The sequence below is a fragment of the Phyllostomus hastatus genome, unplaced genomic scaffold, assembly GCF_019186645.2.
Source record: "Phyllostomus hastatus isolate PE091 unplaced genomic scaffold, TTU_PhHast_1.1 phas_contig_34, whole genome shotgun sequence".
Taxonomy (NCBI): Eukaryota; Metazoa; Chordata; class Mammalia; order Chiroptera; family Phyllostomidae; genus Phyllostomus; species Phyllostomus hastatus.
The window spans coordinates 6,851,838-6,875,037 of NW_025333857.1; positions in this window are offsets into that span (position 1 = coordinate 6,851,838).

Sequence of the window (23,200 nt, forward strand, 5' to 3'; positions counted from 1 at the left end):
ATAGATGGTGGCTTTCTTTATATCTGAAGTCATAACATGCTAAACATGCAAGTTTAAGTCTCATTATACCCAGAATCTGGGGAAAATCTGCGTGGTCAACATCTGAATTGGAATCTACAAAGTTAAAATTATAAGGTTATTTCAGAAATAAATCTGAACTTTAAAAAGACTGTATCCCTGATAGCTTCAGTACCTGCAAGAAAAAAAGGAACTCTGTGGCTGGAGACACAATCAGACTTATAGACATTATTCCCTTGGGTACAAAATGATATTACATGTTTGAAAGACAGTTACCTACAAAGGAGTTTCCATAACACCATAAGCTAATTTCTCAAAAGAAACCTTACAGACCAGAAGGGGCTGGAAAGAAGTATTCCAAGTCATGAAAGGCAAGGACCTACACCCAAGATCACTCTATCCAGCAAAGCTATCATTTAGAATGGAAGGATAGATAAAGTGTTTCTCAGATAAGGTCAAGTTAAAGGAGTTTATCATCATTAACCTCTTATTATATGAAATATTAAAAGGACTTATCTAAGAAATAGAAGATCAAAACTATGAACAGTAAAATGACAACAAACTCACAACTATCACCAACTAAACCTAAAAATAAATAAATAAACTAAGCACACAACTAGAACAGGAACAGAATCACAGAAATGGAGATCACATGGAGGGTTTTCAGTGAGAAAGGGGTGATGGGGAGAATGGGGGAAAAGGTACCAGGAATAGGAAGCATAAATGGTAAGTACAACATAGACTGGGGAAGGTTAAGAATAGTATAGGAAATGGAGAAGTCAAATAACTTATCTATATGACTCATGGACATGAAATAAGGAGGGGGTATGCTGGTAGGAGGGGTGGTGCAGGGTGAAGGGTAATAAAAAGGAGAAAAATGGGACAACTGTAATAGCATGGTCAATAAAATATATTTTAAAAAGAAAAAGAAAATTTAACTTAAGAAAAATAAAACTTTAGACAGTGACTAGGGATTGATTTTGGCCAAACTGTAGAGTGATAGAAATAAGCCAGGGTGGTGATTGCCTTGAAATATTGGAAAACAACTGGGGTCAAATCCAGTGACAATGCTGCATAGGGGCTCTGGGGTCAGAAAGGATTTGAGTTTAAATGTGATGCTCATCTCTTAACAATGCTATTGGGATTTTGGGTCAGGTGCTTAAACACTCCCTGGTACATGGACTCCACATGTCAAAGTCGAGATGGTAACCATGTTACTTCTTTGTGTTATTGCAAAGATAAACAAGAAAGTATAAGTAAAATAATTAATTGAGTGTTTGGAATATTAGAGTTTAATGATAATGAGCACAGGCTTTGGAGCCAGACAGCCTGTTTGAATCTTGGCATTGGCACTTATCAGATGTGTGTGGCCTTTGGCAATTTGCTTAACCACTCTTTGGCTCAGTTTCTTAAACTGTAAAATAGCAAGGGTAATAACTGTGCCTGCTTCATGACACTAAATTAACTGATGTCTTAAAGTGTTTACAGCAGTACCTCATACTATAGAACACAGAAAGTTCTGTAAGATTTTTAAAATAAAATAAATGGTTTCCACAGTTGCTATCTCAATCTGCATTCCTCCCAACAGAGCAAAGAGTTCCTCTTTTTCCACATCCTCATCAGCACTTGTTGATTTATTAATGACCAGTGTAAGGTAATAACTCATAGTAATTTTAATTTGCATTTCTCTGATGATTAGTGACATTGAGCATCTTTTCATATGTCTATTGGCCATCTGTATGTCCTCTTTGGAGCAGTGTCTTTTCAGGTCCTTTACCCATTTTTTAATTAGATTATTTTTCGGTATTAAGTTTTATAAGTTCTTTATAAATTTTGAATATTAACTTTTTATCAAATGTATCAGCAAATATGTGCTCCCATTCTGTTGGTTGTCTTTTTATTTTGTTGATGGTTTCCTTTGTTGTGCAAAAACTTTTTTAGTTTGATGTACTCTCATTTCTTTATTTTTTCTTTTGTTTTCCTTGCCTAAGGAGTTATAGCAGATAAAATATCACTACTATGGCAAGCAGTGTGGATATACCTCAAAAAGTTAAAAAGAGATATATTTTGACCTAGAAATCCCACTTCTGGGAATATATGTGAGGAAATCCAAAACACTAATTCAAAAGAATATGAGCACCCCTATGTTCATTTAAGCATTATTTACAGTTGCCAGGATATGGAAGCCCCCCTAGTGTCCATCCATGGATGAATGTATAAATCAACTATGGAACATTTATGCAATGGAATACCACTCGGCTGTATAAAAGAAAAATATACCCTTTCTGACAGCATGGACCGACCTGGAGAAGATTATGCTAAGTGAAATAATCCAGTCAGAGAAAAACAAATATGCCCTGGCTGGTATAGCTCAGTAGACTGAGCACAGGCCTGTGAACCAAAGGGTTTCCAGTTCAGTTCCCATCAGGGCACATGCCTGGGTTGCAGGCCAGGTCCCCAATTAAGGGCAAATGAGAGGCAACCACACATTGATGTTTTTCTCTGTCTCTTTCTCATTCCCTTCCCCTCTCTCTAAAAAATAAATAAAACTTAAAAAAAGAGAAAGACAAATATTATATGATTTCACTCATATGTGGAATCTAATGAACAAAATGAACTAACAAACAAAAAGAAGCAGCAGCCTAGCAGGATGATAGAGAGCAGGATGACAGCTATCAGGATGGGAGGTTAGGGTGTGGAGGTATCAAGCAAAAAAATAAAAAAGACTCATGGACATGGACAACAGTGTGGTGCTTGCTGGGGGGATGGGGTAGAAGGGGAATAAATGTTAATGGGAAAAATTCAATAAAGATAGAATGATCTATCTAAAATAAATAAAAATTCAATAAGGAATTTTTATTATTAACAAACTAGAATAATATTTTAAAAATATTGTCTTTGGTTCTTAGGACCAAGAGTTGAAGTTACTTTGCTTATGACATAGCTCCTACTCAGAAAAGCAAATTGTTCAGATAATGTTCTCTGAACTTTCAAAAGAAGAATTTTCCACAGAGCTGAAACCAAAGGCTATGGTCTTACTGTGAATAATCACAGTTGGCTCGCCTTAAAAGGTTAGAGGATTAGAATGTTAATAATTTTGTATTTCTTAAGCAAATATGTTCAAACATGCAATGAGCAGCTGTTCCCATGGAAGAATGAGCTAGTGATGAGTTTCAGTATTTAAAAGGAAAGTTATTTTTTATCAAATAAGAGTAGAAAATTTTCTATTTTAAAAATGCTTATTATTGACAGGAAACATAAATATTTTTGCAGGGTTTTTTAAATACAGAAATCATCTTACATACTGCTTTTGAACTTGAAAAGAGTGGATAGAAAGCTGATTCCAAATTATAGTGATCAATTCTTATGGGCTGTTTGTAAAAAAAAAAAATGTGTAAGTTTTTATCATGACTGAGGCTGAGGTCAATATACACGGAAAAGACTCTTAGTTTATTGTTCTCAATTATTTTCCTTTTCATTATCATTATTTTAAATAGCTTTTTCAGACTTTTTAAAATCCTCATTGGAGGATATGTTCATTGATTTTAGAGATAGAGGAAGGAAGGAAACTAAGGAGGGAGGGAGAGAGAGAGGGAGACTGAGAGAGAGAAATGTCAATGTGAGAGAGAAACATTGATGAGCTGCCCCCCAGTAAGCATCTGACCAGGGGTTGAATCCACAACCTGGGTATGGGAAATTGAACCCACAGCATTTCTGGTGTACAGGATGCTTTTCCAACCAACTGAGCAACCTGGCCGGGGTGGGAGAAAGGTTTTTAATGTGTTTAAACAAATACCTTATTATACTTTCTATATTTTATTTGTTGAAGTATCTTATATAAAAGAAGAATAAGTTATGGGTAAAATATATGATTTCTCTACACCTCAGGATTGGCATCAATTAATGAGGATAGTAATAATACCTTTTAAGAGTTGCAAAGCTTAAATAAGTTTATATACATAAAATTCTTAGAACAGTGCCTAGTGAATAGTAAGCATACTATTGAAGTACCTTTTTTAAAAGCCTTTATTTATTTATTTGTTTGTTTGTTTATTTATTTATTTTAGACAGGGGGAGGGGAGGGAGCAAGAGAGGGAGAGAAACATCGATGTGTGGTTGCTTCTCACATGCCCCCTACTGGGGACCTGGCCCATGACCCAGACATGTGCCCTAACTGGGAATCAATCTGGCAACCCCCTGGTTTGCAGGCTGACACTCAACCCACTGAGCAACACCAGCCAGGCAGAAGTAATCTCCTTTATATAAGGTAGCTTAACAAAAAAAAAAAAAAGTGGAGGAAAGCCTTTGTTTAAACATGTTTTAAAAGTTATCCATGCTCAATTAAATAGAAAATAAAGTGCCCTCCCCCCAAAATACCATAGTTATCTTTAAGTATCATAGCTATCTTTAAATATCATAATCTTATTTACTTTAGTTGCTGGCAAGGAGTGAGCTGCATGTGTGTGTCTATGTTCTTTACTTTTAAAATATCCTGGATAAATATCTACTGTGGAAATAATTTTTGGAAGAATGTTACTGAATGCTACTTGATATTTTGCATCAATTAAACATGTTTACTCTTGTTGTGGTGAAAAATTTTTACACTCTGTTAGAATAACGGTATACTGTGAAAGTTCAAAATGGTAATATCTCAGAAACATATTGCTTGATAGTGTTTAAAAATAATACAAAAAAAATCAAAGTGCTTAGAAATAAAGCCTTGGGAAGACTTTGCAGTTTTTAACATCTCAACAAAATCAAAGGATTGTACTGGTATTTTGTGACAGTCTAGATAGCTCAAACCCTAATGGAATCAAGGTAGATTGTCCATGTCCTTGAGAAGATTAGATGGGCTTCAACTACCCCAGCTGTCAAACTGGTCTACTTTACTCTAACAATACTTCAAATGAGAAAGATAGCAGGGTTTTATCACCCTGTACACTCATTGAAGTTTGTTTGCTTCCAGTTGAGATTGAGTTGAGAGTAGAACTCTATGAAAAGACTTTGTTCTTAGGATAACCTTGCCATGGCATTTTGTCAACACAAAAATTTTTATTCAATATATTGTAGATATCCTTAGACAAATTATAACAAATATAAATAATATACCTCCATTAAAATGTTTCCATAAAATACTAATGGAAATATTTATAGCCAATATCAGATCACTATAGTCTATGCAATTTCATATCAAAAGTAACTAAAATGATAAAACTATTTCTTCTAAGGGTCATTTTATTATTTTAAAAACAAACTAATTTAGTCCAGGCCATATTATCTCTGTTGCAAATATTCAAGTCTGCCATTATAGTGCAAAAGCAACCACAGACAATTGTATCCTTTTAGTCTTTTTTATTTTCTTGACAATTAAAATATTAAAGTATTTTGGTATCTAAAATTCTCATTTTTTTGTTTATTTGTTATAGAAAAGTAGTTTGTTGATAACTTACATACCTCAAATTTTATTCATCCTACATATAATATAAAATATGAAATTCATTGCTAAAACAAACTCTAGAAAAACTTTTATAAAATTTGAAAAATAAAACCTTGCTCATCTAAAAATTTTATTGATAAAAAGAATAAAAATGCAGCATTCATATCCTAGATGCCTTCTACAAACAATATTTTTATTCATTATTTTTATTCTATGATTCCTAGAAACAATAGACAATATTTTTAGCTATTATTTGCTATAAATCCTCATTTTATATATAAGGAAATAATTAGGGTAGTAATATGTTCTTGCTTAAAGATAGTTATTAACAGAACTTCAAGGAGAGCATAGAGTTCTAATTATAAATATTTGGGACAATGTTTGACACAACACATTTTATCTTTCTGTCATTGTATATCAAATTTCATACTACATGAACATGGTTTCCTTAAAAGCTCTCAGTTCAAATAAATATATTCAGATATTTTCTCTTCATTCCTCAAACTGCACATTTAATATCAGGTCTTCTTTTGACTTTACCAAAAATATATGAAAATTTGGCAAGAAAACAAAGCCCGTTTTATACTTCCAGTCACTGCTCTGGAAAAATTTTGTTCTTGCTAGGAAGGTTGAACCAAGCTTTAAAGTAACACATTTCCCAATTTTATCCAGCATGTCTGTGCCTGAATGAAAGAAAGCCTTTAAGTATACAGCAACTAAAAAATAAGTTATGACTAAAATCCACATTATATCTCACTCTTTTAAAATTCAGAGTATGGTGTTAAACTCTAGCTGAACTTTGTATTTTAACAACTTTATTGAGGTATAATTGACATAATAAATTGCTCGTGTTTAAAGTGTAGTAATTGATAAGATTTGACATATTTAGCAATTGTAATCCCCCTTGCCTATGCCTCCACCCATGCTTCTCTAGTCCACTGATAGCGGATGATATGTTTTCTGTTAATGTAGATTTGTTTACATTTTCTAGAAATTTATAGAAATGTCCCTGGATGATGTGGCACAGTGGATTGAGCTTCAGCTGGTGAACCAAAGGGTTGCTGGTTCGATTCCCAGTTAGGACACATGCCTGGATTGCAGGCCAGGTCCACAGTTGGGGTGTGTGAGAGGCAACCACACATTGATGTTTCTCTCCCTCTCTTTCTCCCTCCCTTTCCCTCTGTGTAAAATAAATAAATAAAGTCTTTAAAAACATTTACACAAATGGAGTCATGCAGTGTGTACTCTTTGTTGACTGTCTTTTTTCTCTTATAATTATTTCTATATGTATCTATGTTATCATATGTATCAATAATTAATTTATCTTTATTACTGAGTAGAATTCTTTTGTATGGGTACATCATAATTTATTTAGACATTCATCTATTGAGGGAAACTAGGGTTCTCTGAACCTTTGGGATATAAAAATAAAGCTTCCATGTATAAGTTTACACAGTATACACATTTACAAGTGAAAGTTTTTATGTTATTATGTTTATTTGGGGGGAGTAAATACCTGGTAGTGGAACAATTGCATCATATAGTACTATATATTTTAAATTTTAAGAAATTTTCAAACTTTTTTCCAAAGTGGTTGTATCATTTTATATTCTCATCAGCAAATGAGAGTTTCAGTCCCTTCACATCCTCTAAATTCTTAGTATTGTCTGTTTTTCGATTATAGCTTTATGGTGAATATGAAGTTATGTCATTAGAGTTTTAATTTGAATCAAACTAATCACTAATAATGTTAAGTATCATTTTAGGTGCTTATAATTATTTGTGTATCTTCTCTGGTACATTATCTGATTAAATCTTTTCCATGTTTTTATTTTATTTTATTTTATTATGTTTTTAAAATTCTTTTAATAATTTATTGTTGTTCAGTTATCTTTCCCACATTTTTATTTTATTTTATTTTATTTCATTTTATTTTATTTAATGTTTTTAAATTCTTAATGAAAATTGTATTGTTGTTCAATTGTGGTTGTTCCCATTTTTCTCCCATTACTCTTACCTGTCCTACCCATCCCCCACCTCCCATATTTAATCCTCCCTCCATTGTCTTTGTCCATGGGTCCTTTATATATAGTTCCTTAACTTGACCATTTCCCTTCTTTTCCCAGTTATTCTGCTCCCCTCTTCTGGTCACTCTTACTTTGTTCTTTATTTCCGTGCATTTGGTTCTATTTTTCTCACTTGTTTGTTTGGTTGATTATGTTTCATTTATAGATGAGATTGAATAGTGTTTGTGTTTCACTGCCTAACTTATTTCACTTAGATTAATATTTTCCAGTTCATTGATGCTGTCGCAAAAGGTAGATGTTACTACTTTCTGCTGCATAGTTTTCCATTGTGTAAATGTACCACAGCTTTTTGATCCACTTATTTATTAATGGGCACTTAAGCTGTATCCAGAGCTGGGCTATTATAAATAATGTTGCTATGAGCATTGGTGTGCATAGGTTATTTTGAATTGGTGTTTCAGGATTCTTAGGGTACAGTTCCAGCATTGGGATCACTGAGTAGAAAGGCAGGTCCAACTTTGGTTTTTGAGGAAATTCCATAGTGGAATTTCCATACTGTTTTCCATATTGGCTGCACCAATCTGCATTCCCACTAACAGTGCACTAGAGTTACCTTTTCTCCACAACCTCACCAGCACTTGTTGTTTGTTGATTTGTTTATGATGACCATTCTGACTATTATGAAGTGGTATCTCACTGTGGTTTTAATTTGTATCTCTCTGATGGCTAGTGATGCTGAGGATATTTTCATATGTCTACAGGCCATCTATGTGTCCTCAGAGAAGTGTCTGTTCAGGTCCTTTGCCCATTTTTTAATTGGATTGTTTGTCTTCCTGTTGTGGAGTCATGTGAGTTTTTTATTGTTTTGGAGATCAAACCCTTGTCCAGGTATCATTGGCAGATATGTGTTTTCATGTGGTTGGTTCCCTTTTCATTTTGCTGATGCTGTCTTTATCCATGTAGAAGCTTTTAATTTGATGTAGTTCCATATGTTTATTATTTCCTTTATGTCCCTTTCTCTAGGGGATATACCAGTGAAAACACTGCTGTGTGGAATAGCTGAAATTTTCCTGCCTATGTTCTCCTCTAGAACTTTATGGTGTCACAACTTATATTTAAGACTTATATCCATCTTGAGTTTATTTGTGCATACAGTGTAAGTTGGTGGTCAAGCTGCATTTTTTTACATGTAGCTGTCCAGATTTCCCAACACTATTTGTTGAAGAGGTTATTTTTACTCCATTTTCTGCTCCTCTCCTCTTTGTCAAATATTAATTGACCATAGAAACATGGGTTTAATTCTTGACTCTATTCTGTTCCATTGATCTTTGTGCCTGTTCTTATGCCAGTACCAAACTGTTCTGATTACAGTGGCCTTGTAATATAGTTTGATATCAGGTAATGTGATCTCTCCTACTTTTTTCTTCTTTCTCAAAATTACTGAGGCTATTTGGGGTCATTTATGGTTCCATATAAATTTTTGAAATGTTTGTCTTATATCTGTGAAATATTATTGGTATTTTACTAGGGATTTCATTGTATCTATAAATTGCTTTGGTTAGTATGGACATTTTGCTGATGTTAATTCTTACAATTCATGAACACAGTATATGTTTCCATTTATTTATGTCTTCCTTAATTTCTTTCTTCAGTGTTTCATAGTTTTCTGAGCATAGGTTTTTTTTTTTTACCTCCTTGGTTAGGTTCATTCCTAGGTATTTTATTTTTCTTATTGCTATACCAAATGGGATGTTTTTGGCCTAATTTCTGTTTCTGACATATCATTGTTGGAGTACAAAAATGCCTTTAATTTCTGAATATTGACTTTGTATCCTGCTGCTTTGCCAAATTTACTTCTTACATGGAGTAGTTTTTTGGTGGAGTCTATAGGGTTTTCTGTGTACACTATCATGTCATCTGCAAACAGTGACAGTTTTACTCTCCCCTTTCCAATTTGGATGTATTTTATTTCTATTTTCTGGTCTGATTGTGGTCAGAATTTCCAATAGTATGTTGAATAGAGGTGGTGAAAGTGGACACCCTTGTCTTAATCCAGATCTTAGGGGGAAATATTTTAGTTTTTGGTTGTTTAGTATGATGTTGGTTATAGGTTTTTCACATATGGCCTTTATTATGTGGAGGTATACTTCCTCTACTCCCACTTTCCTGAGTGTTTTTATCATAAATAGGTGCTGTACCTTATCAAATGCTTTTTCCTCATCTATTGATATGATCCTGTGATTTCTGTCTTTCCTTTTGTTTATGTGATGTATGATGTTTATTTATTTGCAAATATTGTACCATCCTTTTATCCCTAGGGTAAATTGGACTTGATCATGGTATATGATTTTTGTAATGTATTGTTAGATATGGTTTGCCAATATCTTGTTGAGGATTTAGCATGTATGTTGATCAGTGATATTGACCTCTAATATTTTTGTTTTGTCTTTATCTGGTTTTTAATTAGGATAATGGCAGCTTCATAAAATGAGTTTCAGAGTCTTCCCTCTTCTTGGATTTTTTGGTATTCTGTGGAGGATATGGATTAGCTGTTCCTTAAATTTTTAGTAAAATTCTCCTGTGAAATCGTCCAGTCTAGGGCTTTTGCATGATGGGAGTTTTTTGATTACTGCTTCAGTTTCACTAGCTGTTATTAGTTTGTTCGAGATTTCTGCTTCTTCTTGATCCAGATTTGGAAGATTATGTTTGTAGAAATATATCCATTTCACACGTTTTCAAATTTCTTGGCATATAGTTCTTCATAGTAATTTTTTACAGACCTTTGAGTTTTTGTGTTATTGGTTGTAATTTCTCCTCTTTCAGTTTGCATTATACCTATTTGGGTCCTTTTTCTATTTTTTCTTTTTTTGATGAATCTAGCTAATGGCTTGTTGATTTTGTTTATCTTTTCAAAGAACCAGCCCCTGGATTTATTGATCCTTTGAATTGTTCTTTTAGTTTCTATGCCATTTAATTCTGCTCTGATCTTGGTTATTTCCTTCCTTCTCATTGCTCTGGGCTGTATTTGTTGTTGTTCCTCGAGTTCCTGTAGCTATAGGGTTAGGTTGTTTGTCTGAAATGTTTCTATCTTTTTTAGGTAGGCCTGTATCACTATGAACTTCACTCTCAGGACTATCTTCATTGTGTTCCGTATATTTTAAGCTGTTTTGTGTTCATTTTCATTTGTTTCCAGAAACTTTTTGATTTCTTTCTTAATCTCATTGTTTATCCACTTATTGTTTAATAGCATGCTATTCATTCTCTGTGAATTTGAGTGGTTTTGTTTCTTCTTTGAGGTTGGTCTCTAGTTTCAAGGCCTTCTGGTTCAATAAAATTCTTGATATGATTTCAATTTTCTTGAATTTATTGAGGCTTGTTTTGTGTTCTATCATGTGGTCTGTCTTTGAAAATATTCCATGTACATTTGAAAAGAATGTGTATTTTGCTTTCTTTGAGATGAAAGGAGATTATATATATATATATAGTGAGTTAAGTCCATTTGATCTAGTGCATTATTCAATACCACAGTATCTTTATTGATGTATTGTTTGGAAGATCTATCTGTTTTTGACAGTGGGGTGTTAAAATCCTCTGTGATGAGTGTGTTATGATGAGTGTGTTGCTTTCTATATCTTTCTTGAAGTCCTCCAAGAATTTCCTTATATATTTGGGTGCTCCTATGTTGTGTTCATATATGTTTATGATGTTTATGTCTTCTTGATAGATTCTTCCCTTGTGTATTATGAAGTGTCCTTCTGGGTCTTCTGCTATGGCTTTGTTTTGAAGTCTATTTTGTCTAATATAACAATTGCTACCCCAGGTATTTTTCCACTGTCAATTTGCTTGAAAATTTTCTTCCAACCCTCACTTTCAGTCTCTGTAGGTCTTTTGTTGCGTGGTGAGTCTCTTGTATGCAGCATATGTGTGAGTCATGCTTTCTTATCCATTCAGCTACCCTATGTCTTTTGATTGGGGCATTTAATCCATTTACATTTAAGGTTATTATTGATAGGCACTTATTCATTGTTATTTTACTCTCTTTGTATCTGTGTTCCTCTCTCTCTCACTCATTTTCTTCCTTTTCTTAATGTAGTCCCTTTAGCATATCTTGCAGTGCTGTTTGATGAAGGTGTATTCTTTTAGCCTTCCTTGTGGGAAACTCCTTATTTTGCCTAACATTTTAATTGAGACCCTTGCTGGATAGAATAGTCTTCCTTGCAGGCCTTTGGTTTTCATTGTTTGGAATAATTCTTGCCATTCTTTTCTGGCTTGTAGTGTTTCTGTTGAGTATTTAGCAGATAGTCTTTTTTTTTTAAAGATTTTATTTACTTATTTTTAGAGAGGGAAGGGAGGGAGAGAGAGAGAGAGAGAGAAAGAGAGAGAGAGAGAGAGAGAGAGAGAGGGAGAGGGAGAGGGAGAGAGAGAGAGACATCAATGTGCAGTTGCTGGGGGTTATGGCCTGCAACCCAGGCATGTACCCTGGCTGGGAATCGAACCTGGGACACTTTGGTTCCCAGCCCGCGCTCAATACACTGAGCTATGCCAGCCAGGGCTTTAGCAGATAGTCTTATCGGAGCTCCCTCTCATGTTACTTCCTGTTTTGCCCTTGCTGCTTTTGACATGATCTCTTTGTCTTTGAATTTTGACATTTTAATTATGATGTGTCTTGAAGTGGGCTTCTTTGGGTTTCTCTTGATTGGGACTCTCTGTGTTTCTTGGATTTGTGTATCCTTTTCTCTCATCAAATTAAGGAAGTTTTTCATCATTACTTTCTCAAACAGGTTTTCTATCCCTTGCTCTTCTTCTTCTCCTTCTGGTATCCCTTAATATAGATATTATTCCATTTCATTCTGTCCTGTAGTTCCCTTAACACCTCTTCATTCTTTCTGAATCTCTTTTTCTTTTCTTGCTCTTTCTGGGTGTTTTTTTTTTGTTTTCTACCTAGTCCTCCAGCTCACTGATTGGATCCTCTGCTTCTTCTAGCCTGCTTTTCATTCCTTCTACTGTGTTCTTCAATTCAGAAATTGTATTCTTCATTTCCTCCTCCATCTCATTCATAGTTTTTATGTCCTTTTTCATGCTGATGTAGTTCACAGTAAATTCCTTGTAGCTTCCCTGTAGTTTTGGTAATTCTCTCTGAGCTCATTGAGATTCCTTATAACCATTGTTTTGAACTCAATATCTGATAATTTACTTGCCTCTATTTAATTTAGTACTCTCTTTGTGGATTCCTCCTTTCCTTTCAATTTGGAGTTGTTTCTTTGTCTTCTTATTTTTGGGGAAATTCTTCTTTCTTGTTTATGCTTATTAAATTGATCCCCATTGACTCCCTGTCTTTGTGGTGTGAACTTCTATGATAGGATATCTGTGTGACTCAGTGGTGCAGTCTTCTTGATCTTCTGAACTTGATGCTTTTAGGATGACCTTTATGCCATTTTTGTTGTCTTTCTGAGTATAATTAGGTTTTGATTGTTTTGAGATAGGTTTGATTTGGGTCATTCTTTGGTGGGTTCTTTCCTCCAGCTGGTTGACTGAGGGTCACTCCACTCACCACGTCTTGTGTGCTGGTGTGCAGGTACTGCCAGAACAAAACCACAAAGTCCAGGAAATGAACCCACACCTGCAAAAATAACTCACACTTACAATCCCACTTTCAACAACAAAGGAAACAATATTAATAAGGGTGTAAAAAGATTAAGACTATTATAAGATAGGAGAGTAAATATGAGATGTCCTACTGAAAGAAAAATGATTTTGAGAAGGTAGGGGGTGGAGCACTAATAAAAGTAGAGAATTGGAGCAATGAGAAGACAGAAAGTAAATTTTACATCATAAATAAAAAAGAATGAAGAAGGCAGAATGGAGTAAGAGAAGGTAAGCATATAGTATTAGTTTTAAACAGAAATTAAAGTAAAATAAAGTAAAATAAAATAGTAAGAGAGAGGGAAATAAAAAGGAAGGAAAGGAAAAGTAAATTAATAATTTTAATAATAAGAACAAAATTGGAGAGAGATATCCACAACAGCACTATCAATAACAAATGAGATAAATTAACATAAGTGGGATGGGAATAAGAGGGTGAAAAAAGAAAGAAAAGCTTAAGAGGTGTCTAGAACAAAGGGAAGTGGTTTTGAGGAGATACAGGGAGAGGGAATACTAAGAGTGAGGAACAAAAACTAGGCTAAGACAGGGAAAAATAAAATTTGAGACAAAAAGAAAAAGGAAATAAGGTGTGATGAAAGAGAAGTGAAAAAACAGGTTAAGATAGGGCAAAATTAAAATTTGAGATGAGAAAAAGAGTAGAAGAGGGGAGCAGTAGAATTTAAGATTTGAAATATGAAATTAGTAAAGATCTATAGATAAAATTGAAAAACTGCAGTAAACCACAAAGATTGCTAAAGGTGGAGAGAGGATGTAGGTACTAACTAAAAGCAGGGGGGGAAATGAGAGATAATCATTGAGCAGAAAAGTGGTTTTGAGAGTCTGGACAGGGAGAAATAGTGAGATTGTGGAATGGAAACAAGTTATAGCAAGAGAGCAAACAAAATTTAAAACAAAAATAATATGAGGAAAGAAGAAGGTAAAATGGGGTAAGAGAAGGGAGGGGCAAATTATGTACATTGAAATAAACTATAGTATAAAGTCTAGTTACTTAATATACACAAATTTGAAGGACAAGAAATTAATGCTGAAAAGCTATGCAGGAAAGAAAACACTGCAGATCATGGAGAAGACCACACATGCAGTGGATTTTGTCTCAGTAGCATCTAGTATTTACCACTGTGTTTTCTTCCTGGATCTATCTCTGGTGATATCAGATGGTGACCCCATTTGACCTTAGGCAGCCTGTTTGAGATTATCAGCAATCTACTGTCTATGGCTGATTCCTTGAGTTGTTAATCTCATCACTCTGCGCTCTGCAGTCAGGTTTAAGTACCTGAGGGCAGGGCAGAATCCCTCCAGGGGTTGTGTCTGTTGCTTCCCTCAGACTGCTGCCACTAGGAGGAGACTGCTCTGCCTGAGCCAGAAGGCTGCTACACTATAGGGGATGATTCAGCACTGGGATCCTGGAGGCTATTCTGTCAGTTCTTTCCCCACAGTCTCCATCCCTAGTCTCTTTGTAAGTGTCTCTAGTCCACTCTGCCTCCCGCTTTGCCAGAGCCCAGGGTGACTGGCTGCAAATAAAAAATTATGCATTGGCCCTTTAAATAGCTCTTTCCATCTCAGGTGTCCCTCTAGGATAAACAGTAACACTGCTAGTTTTGCAGTTGGTTGTTATTTGTGTAATTTTCCGGCTCCGGTGCTTGAGGCTGGGGATCCCAGCTTGGAGTTTAGATAGACACCACACTTCTTAGGGGGATCCAACCACTTGCTTAATCATCCCTTTGGCACTGCCGCTTGTGGTGATCGCAGCCAGCTGTCTCGAGTCTTCACTGCACCCCATACCAGTCTTGTTGTGCTGAAGCTGATTCTTCTGTCTGTTCAATATTATGAGGCTTCTCTTCAGCTATTGTTCAGTTGCTTTTTCTGCGTGATTTCTCCACAGTTTAGTTGTAATTCCAGATTGGTCCTGGGAGATTAGTATAACTGCCACTCACTCCTTTGCCATCTTGGATCCCTCTTCCGTCTTTCCCACATTTTTTTTAAATATGTAATTCTTCAAGGCAACTTACTTTTTTAGATTTTGTTTATTTATTTTTAGAGAAGGAAGGGAGGAAGAAAGAAAGAGAGAGAGAAACATCAATGTGTGGTTGCTGGACGGGTGTGGCTTGCAACCCAGGCATGTGCCCTGACTGGGAATCGAACCAGCGATGCTTTGGCTTGCAGCCTGCGCTCAATCCACTGAGCTACACCAGCCAGGGCTGTTTCCCACGTTTTTAAATTGTTTTTTATTTGTCTCATTGTTACATTGTAAGAGTTCTTCGTATGTTCTGCATGTAAGCCAATTATCAAATATATGGTTTGCAATTTTTTTTGTCTCAGACTATGGTTTCTCTAATTTTTTTCATGATCCCTAAAAGCACAATGATCTGTGTATTTATTTATGCATATGGGTATGCAATTGCCCAAGAAAGATTTGGTAAAAATATTATTTTTTTCCATTAAATTGTCTTGGAATTTTCATAGAAACTTAATTGGTTATAAGTAAATTAAATTACAAAGATTTATTCTGTATTCTAATTCTGTTCCATTGATTTATATATCTATAATTGCATCAGTACCACACTGTATTTACTACTGTGGCTTTATGGTGAATTTTGAAATCAGGTAGTATAACACTTCTAAATTCTTTCTTCTTTTTCAAAATTGTTTTGACTCTTCTTGGTCTGTTGCATTTCCATACACATTTCAGAATCAGCTTATCAAATTCTATAAAAATTTTCTGTGAATTTTGATAAGGATTGAATTGAGTCTGTAAATCATTTTGGAAAGAAAGAATTGCCTTCCTGAAAATATTGTTTCTTCTAAACCTTGAACATGAAAGGTCTTTCCATTAATTTAGTTATTTATTTTCTCAGTGTATTTTTCAGTGTACAAATCTTGTCTTGTTTTGGCTTTGATTTTATTAGTGATGTGTATTACATTGCCTTTATAATTTTAATCCTACCATTGATTTTTACCATACATTTCACATGGCTGTGGCATATAACCCATTTTAAATATTGCTAGATTTCAGTTGCTGGTACTTCTTTTAGCAGTTTCATATATTTGAAAGAATAGTTTATTGCATTGTTTAGTGGAGTATTATTCATGTGAAATTGGTTAATAATGTTTTCTAACTATTCTGTGTATCTGCTAATTCTCTCTGTAGGTTTTCCACAAATCATTGAGAGCAGGACATTGAAACTTCCAAGTATAGCTACTGATTTATCTTTTCTCTTATTTTTTTGTCAATGTTTCTTTCAGTATTTTGGGGCTTTCATTTTAGGACAAATGCATTTCTAATAATTTTACCTTCCTTAGGTAATACTTCCTTGCTTCCAATTACATACTTCTGTGTATTCTACCCAAATGCATATGAATTACAGTTTTCCATTCTAACTCATGAGAATAGATAGCCATTATTTCTAGTTTAATGGGAGTGCTAGCTAGGCACTGTTACCTTAAGTCTTTCTGGTATTTTTTCCCTAGGTCACTGGTGTTTCTTCACACAGGTTTGCTGATCAATACTTTGCCAAAATCTTGATGTGATCCCTTTGCAGATACCTAGAGTTAACTCCCTGTACTGCTCTCCCCTCTTTAGTACTTTTGCTTGTAATCTCCACTGGCTTTGTTTTCCCAGATTTTTAGGTCTCTGTCCTGAACTCAAGAAGTCTGCTAAACTTCATCTGGGATTTCCCTTTTTGAATCTTGTCCTTGAAACTCTATCAAAGCAGTAAGCTGAAGAAATCATAGATACTTAATTTTTAAAAATTTCTTATGAATCCATCCTTTTATGCCTGCTGTCCGGTGTCTGGAAAAATGTTGTTCATATTTTGATGTAGTATTTATTTTGTTTCTAACAGAATGGTAAATCCAGTTCCTCTTACTCCATCATGAATGGAAGAGTGGACGTCTCTAGTTGTTTCTTTTTTTAAAGGACGAACAGATTTCCTTATTAAATTGAACAAATTTACATTGAGGGAAATAAGAGCTCCCACCATTGTGGCCAGGATGTAAAATTAGAATGTAAAGTGTGATCCCCTATTAAATCTTATACCAATGAACAAAAAAGAAATCAGGAGAGCAGCAGATGGTACTGTTTGCAGCTCTGGGAGAGACTTGAGGCTCATAGTAACCATCTGCTGCACAGCATTTTCTCAAACTTAGTATTTAGCAAAGTTTATTACTACTAATCTTATGAGCATTATGAGACAAATTACCAAATTCCTGCCTTCTACCATGCTTTAATTAAAAGAAATATATACCGTGCATTGGACTGTTATGTGAAATATAACTACCACTGCCTGTTACTCTTCTGAACAGCCTCTGCATTTTTAGTTCAATACTTTTTTCCTCTTAAAAATGAAACATTCACCAAGTTATACAATACACCTTTAAGAGATCTGTGGGATCAATCCATCATTGGGCTTTGTGTAAATTCTTACATAAATCCTACCCCGAACACCTTTATGAAACCTGACTCTTTATGGTTAGTGAAGTTCTCACGAATGCAGTGTGTGTTCCCTTTTATAGATTGTAAAATGTTGACAGTTATATATTTTGTATTCCCAGCAAAACACATTCAATAAATTTCAGAGGATTCATTGGCTAAAAGCATTGTAGCTACACATATTGAAGTTTAATCAACTCGTCGAGAATTTTGTGAGATACAATCATGCATAATTAATCTTCGCTTTGGATAGGGTTGCAAGTTCTGCATTTAAATCTATGGATATCTTCCATAGCTTGCACAAACACTACTCACAGTACTTGCTTGAACATAGGAAAATAGCATTTTTGTAGTTCGAAACTGGTCAAATTTTTGACAACCTCGTACAGTTCAAATTGGCATAAGGCAACTCTAACAACCATCTTTTACCAACACTGAACTGATGTTTTCATTAATGAATTCCAAAATAGAAATACAGATATCTTGTTACTGCTATTGCCTTTAATATGAAGACTCACAGTGAATTACACTGGTAATATTTGATTTATATCTGATTATGTAATTTTAATGAAATTTGAATTAAATGAATTTATAATTGCTAAAGTATGGTGAATCTTCATTAAATTTAAAAGCTTAAAATATATAACAAGTGATTTTCAAATTCATATAGAGATGTGAGAGTGTTATAATAACCAGGATAATTTTTGGGGGTGGGGCATACAATGAGTTCCTTGCTCTAGTTTAAAGGTATGTTAAATAAACCTTTTCCAGGCAACAACATAAAAAAAAAGACTGTGTTTTCTTCTTGCTTTATTATTTTGTAGATATGTGTCAATAGGAATGATAGTTACATTTCTATTTCAGTGTTTGTTTGTTTTTTCACTCAATAAAGTTCAGATAGCTGTATTAGTACCTAACTCAAAAGACTGTAGTAAGGATTAAAGGAATCAATCCATGTAATGTATTTGAATTCCCTTTGGCACTGTGAGAACTCAATAAATATTAGCTGTTATTGTAACTATTGTTACTGTAAGTGTATATTTAGTATTTAGAAGTGGGACAACATGGATTTACTTTCTAGCACTTTATACTCTGAGATTCATATCTCATTAGGAATATGCAGATAAAATTCATACTTATTTCATAGGTTGTTATCAGTTTATATGAGTTAATGAGTATAAATAACTGAAAATCTTGGCCTTTGAAACTTATTAACAAACTATTTCTCTACCTGCATATACCTTATATAAGTTTTTAAAAAATCAGGTAATTCAGAGCCATAGGAGACTATATAATTTACCACTCCAGCCATGCTCAGCTTCCAAGCAGGTTTAGACACAAAGCTCTCCAAAAAATTGGTATTGTTCATTGCTTAAGTCTTTGGGGAAAATATGATCCCAAGCTAACACATTTATTTATGGAACATAGAAGATGTTTTCTAGGTTGTGGGGCTAAGTGTGCAGGATACACACATCAGCAAAGTAAATATTGTTGGAGAAATAAATATGTATATTGCTTCATTTCCATTATTGCATGAAGCTGTCTCTCAGGGACCTCTCAGGTCTATTGGCTATTCTGTGTCTGGACCCCTTTTGGCCCCAAAACAACTCCTTGCTCATTTAGCATTTCTTTACATTCCCTGTGAAATCTTCTTTGTTACTCTAGATACATTTTGTAGCCTGAGCACAGTAGTTCCACCATTGTAATGTGCCTCAAAGATACATTATGACCACAAAGAGGGATGGAAGAGAGATGGTAAGTGGGAATGCATCTGGAAAGGGGAAGCATTGCCATTTGTTTTTGACTATTCATATATCATTTATGGTGAATTAGTTTAAATGTTTTATCCATTTAGAAATTGGATCAATTTTCTTTCATTATTGTCATAAAAGTATTTTTAAATTGTGTTTTTTAATTACAGTTTACATTTAACATTATTTTGTATTAGTTTCAAATGTACAGCACAGTGGCTAGAAAATCACATACTTTACAAAGTGTTTCCCTGATATTTCAAGCCCCCACCTGGCAATGTACATAATTATTACAATGCTATTGACTATATTTCCTATGTTGTACTTTAAATCCTTAATGAATACTTAATGATAAAAAGTGGTGGTACATACACACAATGAAATATCACTCAAATATTGAAAAGAATGTAATTCTACCACTTACAAAAGAAAGCATGGATGAACCTAGAAGGCATTATGTTAAGTGAAATAAGCCAGTCAGACAAAAACAAGTATCATGTGATTTCACTTATATGTGTAATCTAAAGAACAAACTGAAGAAACAAGCACAATTGAAATAGACTGTTAGACACACACAACAGATTGATGGTTGCCAGAGGGTAAGAGGATTGGGGGACTGGGTGAAAGAGGTGACGAGAATGAGAAGTACAGATTGGTAGTTATTAAGAATTGCCATTTTTTTAGATGACCAAAATAACCACTCATCACATATTTTAGTACAGGTCATGTTTTATCTTGATAAATGATGCTCATTTACAAAGTTTAAGGGTCACATCATCTAAATTTAAGGTTATTAGATCAATAACCTAATGGTTTGTTTTGTAGTGATTAGATATTACAAATACAATTTTTACTTTTTTAATATAACTTTTGGAGGCATATCAATCTAGACTTTTTTATAATATACATATGTAAGGTAAGGCATATTGATTAGGGGAAAAAGCTTGTTATATACAATAAACAATTTCATTATCTAATTTATAGAATACACAACAGCCTCTATTTCATATACAAAGCAATAAGGAAGTTGGCTACTTTACTAAATAGAAAATACATTAGTTTATTTTAAAATTGAAATAAAAAAATTTCATTGGCTTCCTGTGAAAAATCAGCATTTTTTTTGTTTTTGTTTTTTGTTTTTTTTTTTGTTTGTTTAGAGATGTACTGAAAATATTTTAGAGAAAATGCTATAAATCTTAGGAAGAATACCTTAAAGGAGACATAAGATCATTTCAGTTAAATCAAACTAAAAATATTCATTCTTTGTAAAGTAATATCTATGATTTATTTTATACCTTATTTCATATAATAACCTTTAGGAAATTATGAGAATCCATTTCTGTGGTGCTTTTAATTCCTATAGTAGATCAGTTCCCATTATATTAGACATAATGTAAGTATTTGCATATCGCTATTATTCCTTTCATATACAGAGAGCTATTAATGTGGAATATACTCCTCACTTTTATGACAATAAAAGAGCTCTATGCATTTGTGTAAGTACTTTTTAGACCCAGTATAGACAAAGAAAAAATTTTCTAGAATATTTTTGTATAAATTCTAGCCTACAGATTTCTGAATTAAATATGAGAATAATTAGTCTGCATAGGTTTTTTTTTTTTGGTTTTGTAAGTATAGCAGTTTTGATATATTTGTAATATTCAAAGGTTAGGGTCATGACCAAAAAGTACAGTGGCAATTATCACATAAGCAGCACATAAAGAAGCAAATAAATAAATAAATATATTTTGACCATGTATTTACACTTTTAGGAATTTGTCCTGTCGAAAAAAATTAGAGATGTGAATAAGAAAGCCTTTTGGCAGATATCTCATTTTTATTTAAACTGTAAAAACATTTAAAATTGTATGAATGCTGTATATAATACGGGAGAGTTGAAAAATAACTAAACATACTTCTGTGTTGGGAGTATGTTTACTTACTCATACTATAATGTAGCTGAGAAAAACCAACAACACAGAGACAGCGTGGTTTGTACAACAGATGCTAAGAGATGGTCAGAGAGAAATGAAGGGAATATTAAACTTGCTCACAGAAAAAATGTTAACAGTAATTATTCCTCTGTATGGAGGACTATATACTTATAATTTTTATTTTTCCTATTGTGCTATTTTATATTGTATTTAGGAATATATATACTCTTAAAATTCTCCCATAGCAAATGTTAAGAAATCTACCTTGAATTACCCATGTAGATAAACTGCAAAAAAGCTGACATGTTGCCATTATAAAACACTTGGGAGCTTTGCATAAAAATAATATTAAACTAGACAGTCATAATTGCTTAGTTCTTGGGTTTTAATTTTTGAATGTCTAATGGCTGAGGAATCAGGGCACAAAAATTAGTGACATATTACTTTTATCTATGTATTTTTCTATGTATACTGCATATAGGAACAAAATAATATCTCTTTGAATAAATTCTTTTTAAAAAAAACTACCAGTTTAACTGTAACACTATAATCCTAGTGTTAGAATGCTTACAAATTACTCTTATTGACCAGTTAGCTGATTTTCTACTATCATAATATTATAGTAACTTGTGGAGAATATATAAATATTCAACATAATTTGATCATGTTACAACTATTAGGTTACCACTACAATTTTAGCTACCAGAACAATAAAATTCCTTAAAATGAATCAGTCAAGTTTACTCTGAGTAACCCACATGGAAGCTGTTACATTTTAATACTGCTGAAATTTAGTCAGTCTACAAATTGTTTCAAGATACTGAATTATTCTTGAGCTTCCTTGAAATATATTCCAATTCACAAATATCTCCTTGTATCAGATAAAGCTATTCTCAACTGTAATATAGCTTTGTTTGACTGAATTGTATAGAGCAGGGATCAGCAAAGATTCTTGTTAAACAGCTAAACAGAAAGTATTTGTGGGCCATATGATCTCTGTTGAAATTATTTAACTCTGCCATTGTTGTGCAAAAGGAGCTATAGAAATATATGTCAATAAATGAACATGCTCTGACTCAATAAAACTTTATTCACAAAATGTCCAACAAACTGGATTTGGCCTGCAGTCTACAGGTTACCCACCTGATCTTGATGCCTGATTTAATTATCCACTTCTAACCTTTGTTTAAATTTAGTTTTCAACTAATAGTGCAGATGTTTACATAAATAGATGATGAGAGGTTATAAATATTAAAGAGAAGAATCAAGAGTTACACAGCTACATATAAACAAATTCACAACTTTCCTAAATTTGGTAAAAATTAGAGTAATGAATCAGCCCAATTTGCTGAAGTTTCTCTTCCCTCACCAAAACCAATCTCAATGTATTTACTTCATAGTCTGAAAGATTATTTAATTTCTATCATGTCAGAGGTATTATCTCATTTTAAAGCTTTATACTAATGCTGATGTTTTTATTCTCATCTTACTAACATACAAATTGAGGTTCAATGAAGTTGAGCAACTCATCTAATGGGATAGAAAATGTCAGATCTACACTTAAAGAAGGGGTATTTGCTGTATAGCCACAGAGAGAGTTAATTCTCAGGTTAAATTTGTGTTTGGGCCCTCTGATTTTGATACATGTAATGCACAGTTTTATATGGTTGGATAAATAATGGTTTCAAATGCATCACATTATATAAATTAAGAGAATACTAAAAAATTTTAGGGTATTTCTATGATCAATAAACACGAGTTTGTCTAGCTAACTAAGTCATTAGCTGAATTTGTTGTGAGTTTGTGAACAACTTCATTGCAAGTTTAGAATATATGGAGTTTGGGAGATTATATATATATGCATATACATCAAATTAGCAATGCAAGATATGTATATCTTTTTTCTTAGCTCTAAAACATTCATGTATTTCATGTAGGTG